Below are 11,944 nucleotides of genomic sequence, written 5' to 3' on the forward strand. Positions count from 1 at the left end.
GGTTCGATACGTGTTTGGGGTGCCACGGTGGTTAGGAGATGTTAACTACCTCGCCCGGTATACAGGAGGTCGTGCGCTCGATCCCGACCCTGGTGATGCCTGCTGCTGTATATTTGGAGTTTGCGTGTTCTCACTCTCCCTGTGGTCGCATGGATTTTTTCCCTCCACATTTGTAAACAAGCATTTAGAGTATTTAGCTGCTATAAATTTACACGTGATAAGCCGCTTTGTTGAGCTATCCTTTGTGGCCAGGTCGCTTCTGAAAAAGAGATACATAGGTAAGTGGTTCTTACACCTGGCAAAATAAATTAGTTTAATCTTGATTTGAAGCTGTCGTGACTGCTGGAATCCATACTCTTTGGCTCTTTCGGTAAAGTCACGATTTATTTTATTTTAAATTAGTTTAGTATGATACTCTGTATATATCTATAAATCTCTGAGCACATATCTGGGTCTCCATGAGGCTCCATGGGTTCCTAATGGATTTCTATGGATAGCTACAAGTCTCTATGCATCTCTGCGAGTCTCTGTGGGTCTCCATTTGATGTATATGGATGTCTACGAGTCTCTTATGTAAGTCTCTAACATAATGTTTTAGTTTCACTAGTAGCGTCACCGATCATGCACACTGCATCTCACAATGGCTGAAGGAAGCACAGATCTCACCCGGATGGTAACAGCAGCCAGGCAGAGAGCTGGCGCAACAGTAACAGCCACGTCCCAAGCTCTGCAGTCCTCTGTGTATGAAGGTATTTCTCGGCCAATTCATGGACAGGTCTGAAGTCCACGCGTTCCTCTTGTCACCAACTCCACAAAACGCGTCTATTCAGGCTGCGTACCTTTAAGTATTGTTTCATGTTGCATTTGTTAACGACCGTAGTTCTGACCCATTAGCGTCGATTTAAAACGTTATTCTTGAGGCTCCTCATTACCTTGCTCTTATCAATCATCCTACCAGTATCATTTGAGGGTCCTAGTGAATACCGAAATTAATTTACTGAACTATTTTTTATTTGACCAGGTAAAGGCCCACTGAGCTGTATAGCTCTCGTAAAATAATCGACCTGGCTATCACAAATGATAGCTCAGCGAAGTGGCTTATGTTCGCGTGGAACTTTATAGCAGCCAAATGCTCGAAACGCGTGTTACTAAATGCGGAGAAAAGAACCCGGAGGACCCGGCGAAAAATACACGCGACCACTGGGAGAGAGACACACAAACTCCAAATATACAGCAGCAGGCATCATGGTCGGGATCGAACCCATGCCCTCCTGTATACGAGGCGAGGTAGTTACCGTCTCACCACAGTGGCGCCCCAATTAAAGACAAGGTCCTTGCCTGGTAGATCGGCAGGTAACCAGCAAGAAAACCCGACTGCTGATGAGACGCCGTGTGTCAAAACCGGCTCAGAGTTTGCTCGTCTTGAATCAATGCTTTTCAACATAGGCACTCCCAGAAGGCCATGCGGCTGATGGATTGTGTAAGAATTGTTTAATGATATATGAAGGATATATAAGCAAGAAACGTTTGGCTAATGGCATGTCCATGGAACCAACGTTGAGTAAACATTGGTCCGACGTCCCACGTGTACCGGATTGCCTGCTTATCTATTTTCTCATCCTACATTCAATAATCCTTCCAGTCCACACGAAGCAGACACGCACAGCACCTCCGATTAGCGCGGTTGGCTACGTACGGTGCGAACAAGGTTCAACAAAAACATGCATACAGCAGACGTCTCTCTCAACATGTACGCACCTTGAACTTCTTTGGCACCGTACGTAGCCAACCGTGCTAATCGGAGGTGCGCGGAACTTACTTTGGCCCAAGGTGTCTCCCCCTCTCTCTTGCCGGGGCCACCTCCAGCGAAGCTTCGGTCCCAGATGTACCGGGCAGCTCTCTGCAGACACCTATCACAGCTCTCCCTTTATATGTGCACATGTTTAAACAGAATTATAATACTCCTCTTGATGGCCCCTCCTGCATATCCTTTCCGAATCAAGGGGCCTTCCCGGAACCCCAAGGAACGCTTCTGAACCCTCCCACCGCAGTCAAAGTCAACATTGCCACACGCAGCGTCCAGCCAGCGGTTCAATCATTAAACATCGTGGCGGGCATCCGCTCCGAATCGTCGAACGCCCCACCCCCCACTGCGCTCTCTGCCCACCCCTGCCTCTGATTACAGATACTCTGGGGGGGGGGGGGGGGAGTCTCGTCATTCGCCCGCAGCGATACCCCCCCTCCCCCCCGGTAAACACGCCAACGTTGAGGCAATGTTGAGGCAACGTTGGCACGTGGGTGAAACCGTTGGGCCCACGTTAGCGCAAAGTGGGTGGAATCGTTGAACAAACGTTGGTCCAACGTTTGCGTCAACGTTCCATGTCTACTGGGATAGCTGCCAGCTGTGGTCAGCTTGTGCTGCGCGTTGTTTGGCCAGACATCCAACATTTGGCTGCACGCGCTGAGTGGTGGGGCAAAACGTCGGACATCGTGTCAAGCAAACACGTGCCACGACCCGAAAACGCATGGGAGAGCTTCGCATGAAATCGACGCAGTAGCGTTAGAGAGGTCGTCTGTGAGTGGTGAGGTGTGGGAGTGGTGAGGTGTGAGTGGTGAGGTGTGTGAGGTGTGTGAGTGGTGAGGAGTGGTGAGGTGTGAGTGGTGAGGTGTGTGAGTGGTGAGGTGTGAGTGGTGAGGTGTGGGAGTGGTGAATGGTGAGGTTTGTGAGTGGTGAGGTGTGTGAGTGGTGAGGTGTGTGAGTGGTGAGGTGTGAGGAGTGGTGAGGTGTGTGAGTGGTGAGGTGTGTGAGTGGTGAGGTGTGAGGAGTGGTGAGTGGTGAGGAGTGGTGAGGTGTGTGAGTGGTGAGGTGTGTGAGTGGTGAGGTGTGTGAGTGGTGAGGTGTGTGAGGTGTAAGGAGTGGTGAGGTGTGTGAGTGGTGAGGAGTGGTGAGGTGTGTGAGTGGTGAGGTGTGAGTGGTGAGGTGTGTGAGGTGTGTGAGTGGTGAGGTGTGCGAGTGGTGAGGTGTGTGAGTGGTGAGGTGTGAGTGGTGAGGTGTGTGAGGTGTGTGAGTGGTGAGGAGTGGTGAGGTGTGAGTGGTGAGGTGTGGGAGTGGTGAATGGTGAGGTGTGTGTGAGTGGTGAGGTGTGTGAGTGGTGAGGTGTGTGAGTGGTGAGGTGTGAGGAGTGGTGAGGTGTGTGAGTGGTGAGGTGTGTGAGTGGTGAGGTGTGAGGAGTGGTGAGTGGTGAGGAGTGGTGAGGTGTGTGAGTGGTGAGGAGTGGTGAGGTGTGTGAGTGGTGAGGAGTGGTGAGGTGTGTGAGTGGTGAGGTGTGCGAGTGGTGAGGTGTGTGAGTGGTGAGGTGTGAGTGGTGAGGTGTGGGAGTGGTGAGGAGTGGTGAGTGGTGAGGAGTGGTGAGGTGTGTGAGTGGTGAGGTGTGTGAGTGGTGAGGTGTGTGAGTGGTGAGGTGTGTGAGGTGTAAGGAGTGGTGAGGTGTGTGAGTGGTGAGGAGTGGTGAGGTGTGTGAGTGGTGAGGTGTGCGAGTGGTGAGTTGTGTGAGTGGTGAGGTGTGGGAGTGGTGAGGTTTGTGAGTAGTGAGGTTTGTGAGTAGTGAGGTGTGAGTGGTGAGGTGTGGGGGTGGTGAGGTGTGAGTGGTGAGGAGTGGTGAGGATATTGGTGAGGTGTGTGAGTGGTTAAACTATGTTGTATATTAGCAGGTAAGGCCCACTGAGCTGTATCGTTCTATTTCAGAAGCGACCTGGCTGCCACAAATGACAGCTCAACTTAGTGGCTTATCACGTGGACATTTATAGCAGCAGTCAAATAGTCTAAACGCGTGCTGATGTTGATTCTAACTGTGGACGGAAACACCGGTGGACCCGGAGAAAAATCCACGTGACCAGGAGTAGAGACAGAGAGAGAGAGAGGCGCAAACTCCAAATATACAGCAGCAGGTGTCAGGGTCGGGATCGACCCACGACCTCCTGTATACCAAGCGAGGTGGTTAACATCTCATAGCCACCACGACGCCCAGTTACTCTCTAGGATCTGGCCACCCACTCCACCTCATCATCATCATCAGCAGCAGCAGCAGCACCCGGCCACCTTCACGTCACAAGGTGACGAGGCGGCGAGGGTTGATGGGACGCGCAGAGTGCATCGGCGGGGATGCTGGCAGGGGTTTGGCAACCCTCCCGGGTCTCCTGGCATCGATCTCCCGCCCACGATTGGAAGCAAGGGAGGGAGGTTTTAATGAGCGGGATATGAGACCCACGGTTTGCACTTCAGAGTAGTTTAAACCTCATCATGAAGTGGAGACTTAAAAAGTGAAACCACTGCTCTCGTCAAATCTGAAAATGTGAAGTGAATAACCTCCTGCACATCAGGCGAGGTAGTTAACATCTCCTAGCCACCGTGGCGCCCCACACTGCATCACTGCTGCTGCTGAGTCACATTTGCTCAACATTGATGGTGACCTAAGACAAGAAGGGCCCACAATGCACTTCCTCACGACGTGATGCTCATGATGTCCTCCTTGCATAATGTGCACGTGGCCGTGCTCTTTGTTCCACACGCGCTCTTGTTCCACGTGCTTTTGTTCCACATGCTCTTGTTCCACACGCGCTCTTGTTCCACACGCGCTCTTTGTTCCACACGCGCTCTTTGTTCCACACGCGCTCTTGTTCCACACGCGCTCTTGTTCCACACGCGCTCTTGTTCCACACGCGCTCTTGTTCCACACGCGCTCTTGTTCCACACGCGCTCTTGTTCCACACGCGCTCTTGTTCCACACGCGCTCTTGTTCCACACGCGCTCTTGTTCCACACGCGCTCTTGTTCCACACGCGCTCTTGTTCCACACGCGCTCTTGTTCCACACGTGCTCTTGTTCCACACGCGCTCTTGTTCCACACATGCTCTTGTTCCACACGCGCTCTTGTTCCACACGCGCTCTTGTTCCACACGCGCTCTTGTTCCACACGCGCTCTTTGTTCCACACGCGCTCTTTGTTCCACACGTGCTCTTGTTCCACACGTGCTCTTGTTCCACACGCGCTCTTGTTCCACACGTGCTCTTGTTCCTCACGCGCTCTTGTTCCACACGTGTTCTTGTTCCACACGTGCTCTTGTTCCACATGCGCTCTTTGTTACTTTAGCTACCGGGCAGTTTACTGCTAGACAGCCGGTTTAGATGTATTTTCATAAACATACCCATATTCCCAGTCTGTTACCCCCAGTTTTACACACTACCATCGCCAGGGTAGTGTGTACCACAAGTTGTGTTTTAGCTTGCACATCTCCAACTTACCCACCCGGCAGCATAACAAAATGCGGCTTAATCCTCGCTTGCTTATCTACTTCCGCCATCGACATCACAAAGCCTCAGTCTCGGCTACAGTCGTTTGCCTCCCAGTGCACCCTTGGTTTTGCAACTTCTCCTCCTCCCACACTCACCATGCCCCCCACACTCACCATGCCCCCCCACACTCACCATGCCTCCCCCCACACTCACAATACCCCCCCCCCCCACACTCACCATGCCCCCCCCACACTCACCATGCCCCCCCACACTCACCATGCCCCCCACACTCACCATGCCCCCCCCCCCACACTCACCATGCCCCCCACACTCACCATGCCCCCCCCCCCACACTCACCATTCCCCCCCACACTCACCATGCCCCCCACACTCACCATGCCCCCCCACACTCTCCATGCCCCCCCCACACTCACCATGCCCCCCCCCACACTCACCATTCCCCCCCCACACTCACCATGCCCCCCACACTCACCATGCCCCCTCCACACTCTCCATGCCCCCCCCACACTCACCATGCCCCCCCCACACTCACCATGCCCCCCACCCTCACCATGCCCCCCACCCTCACCATGCCCCCCCACACTCACCATGCCCCCCCACACTCTCCATGCCCCCCCCACACTCACCATGCCCCCTCCATACTCACCATGCCCCCACACTCACCATGCCCCCCACACTCACCATGCCCCCCCCACACTCACCATGCCCCCCCCACACTCACCATGCCCCCCACACTCACCATGCCCCCCACACTCACCATGCCCCCCCCACACTCACCATGCCCCCCCCCACACTCACCATGCCCCCCACATTCACCATGCCCCCCACACTCACCATGCCCTGCGACTACTCTATAATCCCTCTTTACAGCCATCTCTGAGACACTTTAAGCGTTTGTGCTTTCGCTACGTTGTCCCCACCTGAAGAAGGACGCTTGTGTTGCGCCCGAAACGTTGTGATTTAATTTAGTTTTCATTTATTACATTTCATTTTTTACCTACGTGACTTTACCGAAAAAAACCAAAGAGTTTGTTACGTCTCGTCTGAAATTCGTGACCCTGTCGTGTCCGTTAAAGGTGGCAACATTTCTCGTGTTTACAGCGGGAAATCACGCGCTTCAACTCGCACCCCCTGCTTATAATCTAATGATGCAGTCGTGTTTCCAAGTGAAGTGGTGTTTTGTTGCTGTGATGCAATACGCCGTTGTCCCCACAGTGGGCGCCGTGGACACTGAACGAGAATCCGTGGGGACAGAACGAGCAGAGTAACGTCTCTCACTCCCCTCTCCTCCACGCACTCTCTCCTACCTCTCCCCTCTCATCTCACTCTACTCCCCTCCACGCACTCCCCTCTCATCTCACACCACTCCCCTACCTCTCCCCTCTCATCTCACTCTACTCCCCTCCACGCACTCTCCTACCTCTCCCCTCTCAACTCACTCTACTCCCCTCCACGCACTCCCCTACCTCTCCCCTCTCAACGCACTGGGGTTTGGCGCGGTGGGGTGATTACCATTATCAGGGGGTCTGTGCACTCAGAGTTATCGTCATCCGAGGTTGCCCGTGACCCCGACGGTGTCACGCGAGGCGACTCCACTCGACGTTCCAGTTGCACGGTGTGGCCAATCACGCTGGCGTCGGCGATAGCCACGCGAAGCGAGAGGGCCCTCGTGAAGTCGTTCACCCGCCCCCAGTGTTGGCCGTGTAACTAAACTCGATGCGACTCAATTTTGCTTCCTTGGGTGGCACCAAAAACACTCTCCGCTCTGATTCCTGGCACCAAGGCCGTAGCCATGGAGTCAACATGGGGGGGGGGGACCAGATCTTCCAGGAGGTCTGGGGTCCCTCCCCCACAAAAAAAACTAAATTTGAAAACTCATTTCCTGTAATTTCATGCCTAAAATATTAAAAAAAATCACTAACACATGGTATGGCCTTTTTATTTATTGTTTTACAATAATGTCTAATAGTGTATATTGTATTTACATTGCTCTGTTTTTTCTCTTTTGTTTCATTGTATGTAATGGCAGAGATGGGTGTACACCCAGGACCCCATTCCAACCTAAAGTGGCCTGGTCTCAGTTAGCTGATGAAAGTTGCAAGCGAGAATTTCATCATCTCTTGCGGCTGGGGTTGGCATAGCCCCCACTCCTCCTGATGTCGAGGGTAAATGGGCGAGGTTTAGGACTGTGACTCATGCAGCTGCAATGGCTGCTTTGGGTACGTGGTCCAGACCTCCCCAGAGACCCTGGCTGACAGAGGAGGTGTTCAGGATAGTTGAGAAAAAGCGACAGGCCCACTCTCATCGGCTACAGCATCCCACGTCAGATAATGAGGAGGCTTATCGCAGCCTTCGCTCGGAGGTTCGGAGAGCCGTGAGGTGCTGCAAGGATGGGTGGTGGTCGCGGGTTGCTGAGGAGATGGAGTCTGCCTCAGTGGCCCGCGGTCACAAATCCCTATTTAACTCCATCAAAAAAGTAACCTGCAGCGCAACACCTATTACCATCAATAGGGGAAAAAACGGTGATCCAATCTCCGACCCCCAGGAACAGGTTTGCAGATTTGCTCAGCATTTCTGTGAGGTCCTGGAGGAGGGAAAATCCCTCAGCCAGGAAAACATCGTGGCAGAAAGTGGGGATGACCCTGCTGAGGCGGTGGTGCCTCAAATATTGGAAGAAGTCACCCCCTGTGAGCGGCTGGCTGAGGTGCCATCTGTTGAGGAAGTACTGAAGGCGATCCAGAGCCTGAGACCAGGAAAGGCACCGTGCAGAGATGATCTCCCAAGCGAAATGCTGAGGGAGGGTGGCGTTTGTGCACACTGCTCTACATGACATCATAACAACAGTCTGGACCACTGGACGGGTTCCGCAGGATTGGAAGGATGCCCTGGTGGTCCCCCTCTTTAAGAAGGGGGACTGCACAGACTGTAACAACTACAGGGGCATCTCAATTCTCAGTGTGCCGGGAAAGGTCCTGGCAAGGATTAATCAACATCGCCTTGTTAGGCACGCTGAGGAGAGGCTTGCGGAGCCCCAATGCGGTTTCAGGAAAGGGCGGTCCTGCACAGATGTCAAATTTTCTGTCTATCTGCTACAACAGAGGTGTAGGGAATTCCAACAAGACCTACATCTCTGCTTCATTGACCTGGTCAAGGCCTATGATACCATCAGTAGGCCTGGCCTCTGGGTTGTTCTTCGTGCTTTCGGAGTCCCTGACCCTCTGCTCACGATCATTAAGGACCTTCATAATGGTGAGCGGGCCCGGGTAAAACTACGTGGCTGGGAGTCAGAGCCATTCCCTGTACACCTTGGGGTGTGACAGGGATGTCCTCTGGCTCCCACATTATTTAACATCTATTTTGACCACGTAGTTTGTGAAGCCTTCAGTAGCTGTACCGGGGTGCGGTCAAGGGATGGCTCCCATATTGGTTAACCACGTTATGTATGCCGATGATTTGGTAATTGCTAATCATTCAGAGGAGGAGTTGGAGACACTTCTGCTGAAACTGGAGCGTGCCACTAAGAGGTGGGGCCTTACCATCAGCCCCACCAAAACTAAGCACCTGCCTGGGTATTTTGTACTATCAGACACTCCACCCCCACAACTCCCAATCGGTGATGAGGCAGTTGTTGAGAGAGTGGAGAGTTTCCAATACCTGGGCAGTGTGCTCATGACCGGCCCCGGTTTGGCAGCGGAGGTCTCACTCCGAATCAGTCGAGCGGCAATATATTTTCATCGGTTGCGTAACGCTGTGTGGAAGCTGCCTGGTCCGTCGCTCCGCACGAAGCTTCAGGTCTTGTCGGCCAAACGGTCATTCCCTCGCTTCTCTACGCTTGCGAAAAACGTGGACCCCCCTAATGGAACATCTTCGCCGGTTAGAAACTTTTAGGCTGGCCTGCCTACAATCCATCCTGGGTTTAACCAGGCTGGATTGTGTGAGGAGCTGACAAATACTTGAAAGATCTGGGCAAGTCCCATCGGTGAGCTCCTCTGGCAGGCAAGGCTGCGTTCGCTGGGTAATGTAGCCCGCATGCCCAGCCACCGCATGCCGAAACAGCTTTTGTTCGGCCGGATTGAGGGGGCAAAGCGGGCGCGGCACGGGCTAGAAAAGAGATGGAGTGATGTGGTACAGGAGGACGTGGAGCTGAGTGGACTTGCCGATGACTGGTACCAGTGGTGTCAAGATCGGCCTCTGTGGAGGAGGCTCGTGAAGGATGCTACTGGGCAGTTGGAGGTAGTCGCTCTCCAACAACAACGGAGGGCGGAGGAGCGACGCTCACAACAACGAGCGGAGCGCCGGGTGGCCAAAGCACAGCAGGTTGGCACAGTAGGGGGCACAGGTGGTGCATCAGCCAGTCATCTCAGTCAGTCGCCCCGTGGCACCTGGGTCTGCCCCGTGACCTCCTGCCAGCGGGCGTTCGACACTTCACGTGGCCTCAGGGTGCACATAGCCTGGCACAAGCGTCGTGGTGACGTCACCGCCACTTAGTGGCGAATGGCGGTTGTTGTTGTTGTGTGATGTGTGTGTGTGATGGTGTGCGTGATCGGTAGTGTAGCGGTTAGCTGCGCTACAAACCTGTCGACCAGAGTTCGATTCCCACTCACGGCCAAAATCAGTGACGATTATCTAAACTGGTTCTGGGCCTCCCCTAGGTCGACTCGGCCTCAAATATGTACCTGATGCGGTGTGTAAACATCACTGGAGAGACAAAGGCTGCCGGGCGTGGTGCTGGCCACCCACTCCCTCGTGTGTCGTTCTGGCCTTCATAGGTGCTCGCTAACAGCACTTGCCCCAACAGTCTGTTCAAGGCTATACGGGGGATCTTTGTCTTTGTGTGTATATAGACAGCTTTTAGCACGGGAGACATTCACGACTCGTTGCCACCGGCTGTGATCGCGCTGCGTTTCTGCCGCTCCGATAGAACCGCGCGTGGTGAATTAAAGAGCCGTGAGCGGGAATCGAACTCGGGTCGTGGGGTATCGTAGCGCAGCGCGCCAACCGCTAGACCACTGCGCCCAAACGCCACTCCCACACACAACCATAAAGACAAATATTCCCCGTATAGCCTTGCACAGAATGACGGGGCAAGTGCTTTTCACGAACACCGATGAACGCCGGCCACGACACACGATGGAGTGGGCGGCCAAGACCTAGCCCCCCCCCCCGCCGCCTTTGTCTTCCAACGAGTGCTGATTTTTACACCGCACCGGGTATTCGTTTAAGGCAGACATGGGCAAAGTACGGCCCGTTGGGCTTATTAATCCGGCCCGCCGAACTTGTTTAAATATTATTATTAAATAAAAAAAATTATCTTTCTCCTGTAATGCCCCATTTCCCCATTTGATGGCGCACTTTGACCGGGAGTTACGACGTTTTTGTATTGTTCATGTTCGTGCAATTTGTTAAATTGCCTTGCAAATAAATGCTTTGCTACCTGTTAAAGGCAAAATCCTTTCACGTAATGATTTTTACATGAAAGGATTGTCATTTATATGAGTTCACACGAACACTCCATCCATCTCTGTTCCTGGCCCGGCCCCTCTGTCAAATCTTAGAACCCATTGTGGCCCGCGAGTCAAAAATTTGCCCACCCCTGGTTTAAGGCATAACTACAAAGGCAAAGATCCCCCGTATAGCCTAAGTGGACTGCCTGGGGTAAGCGCTGTAAGGGAGCACCTATGAAGAATGCCGGCGCTGTGGCACGCGAGGGGGTGGGTGGCCAGCGGCACGCCTCTCCACACGAGCCGCCCTGCGTGCGGGTTTGCGACAAGAATGTGGCTCAGGACAAACGAGAAATGTGCACACGACTCGAATGGGTGGGGCGAGGAGGAATGAATCCCCCGGCTCTTGTCGAGGGACGTTCACAAAACCTGACCCCCGCTGCCACGAACGGTCAAAATGTGCCGTGAACTTTTGAATACGAATCACGATCCCCCCCGCCTCGCGGTTTGTTGTTGTTGTTCAGGGATGACGAAAGAGGCGCTTCTCTCAACAGCGCGAACGTCCGCTCCAAGTCACTCGGATGTTCGGGAAAAAAAAATATTTTCGGGATCTCTCAAACTCCAGCCAGAACTTGCGACGCCACACCCCCCGCCCTCCACTCTTTAGGCGTTTAACAAATTACTCGGCGTTCAAATACAAATAAAGTTATTCCACGCTGCACGCGCCCGGTGTTAAACGCGTTCCAATTAGCAGTCAAATGCATTTGAGATCTCAGTGGATGTACGTACTGCGTGTTGAACTTCTTTCGCACCGTACGTAGCCAACCGCGTTAATCAGAGGTGCGGGGCAGGACAAAAAAACGAAAAGCCGTTCTTAAGAAAGGCATGTTCGATTTAGATCTAGAAGCGCATAGCTTCAGTGGCTTCCACGTGATGCAGGCGAGTCACGTGGGACGTATTTAACAATCATCGGCGCGTGCAGTAGCGAGTTAATTTGAATTTGAATGGGGATGAGTAAATTGGTGAAAGCGGAAATAAGGAGCGTGTTGAGGGATCGCAAGGAGTGGCGTTTAGGACCGCCTAGTTGATTGGTTTATTGGTTTGGTCATTGCACGTGTAAAGGTGAAAATAACACTTGTAGGAGAACTGAATAATTAAAACTAGAACATGACAACCATACTATCCCACCCG

The 11,944-nt window shown here is 53.2% G+C and overlaps 1 protein-coding gene across 4 annotated transcripts in view; it reads right to left on the reverse strand.

Annotated features, from left to right (window-relative positions):
- The window catches only part of LOC116954591 (hephaestin-like), a 33,937-nt gene extending 22,258 nt beyond the window's left edge, over window positions 1–11,679 (reverse strand). For 2 of the 4 annotated variants that reach the window (XM_076052409.1, XM_076052408.1), the window contains exon 1: window positions 11,543–11,679. The gene's annotated coding sequence lies outside the window, so the exon portion shown is untranslated. Of the gene's footprint in view, window positions 1–1,819; window positions 1,911–11,542 lie in introns of those variants that run through there. The other 2 variants (XM_032975233.2, XM_032975234.2) reach the window with 1 other exon arrangement.
- Window positions 11,680–11,944: the final 265 nt, after the last annotated feature.

The sequence above is a fragment of the Petromyzon marinus genome, chromosome 55 (genome assembly GCF_048934315.1).
Source record: "Petromyzon marinus isolate PM22_M1 ecotype Great Lakes invasive population chromosome 55, UKy_Petmar_22M1.pri1.0, whole genome shotgun sequence".
NCBI lineage: Eukaryota > Metazoa > Chordata > Hyperoartia > Petromyzontiformes > Petromyzontidae > Petromyzon > Petromyzon marinus.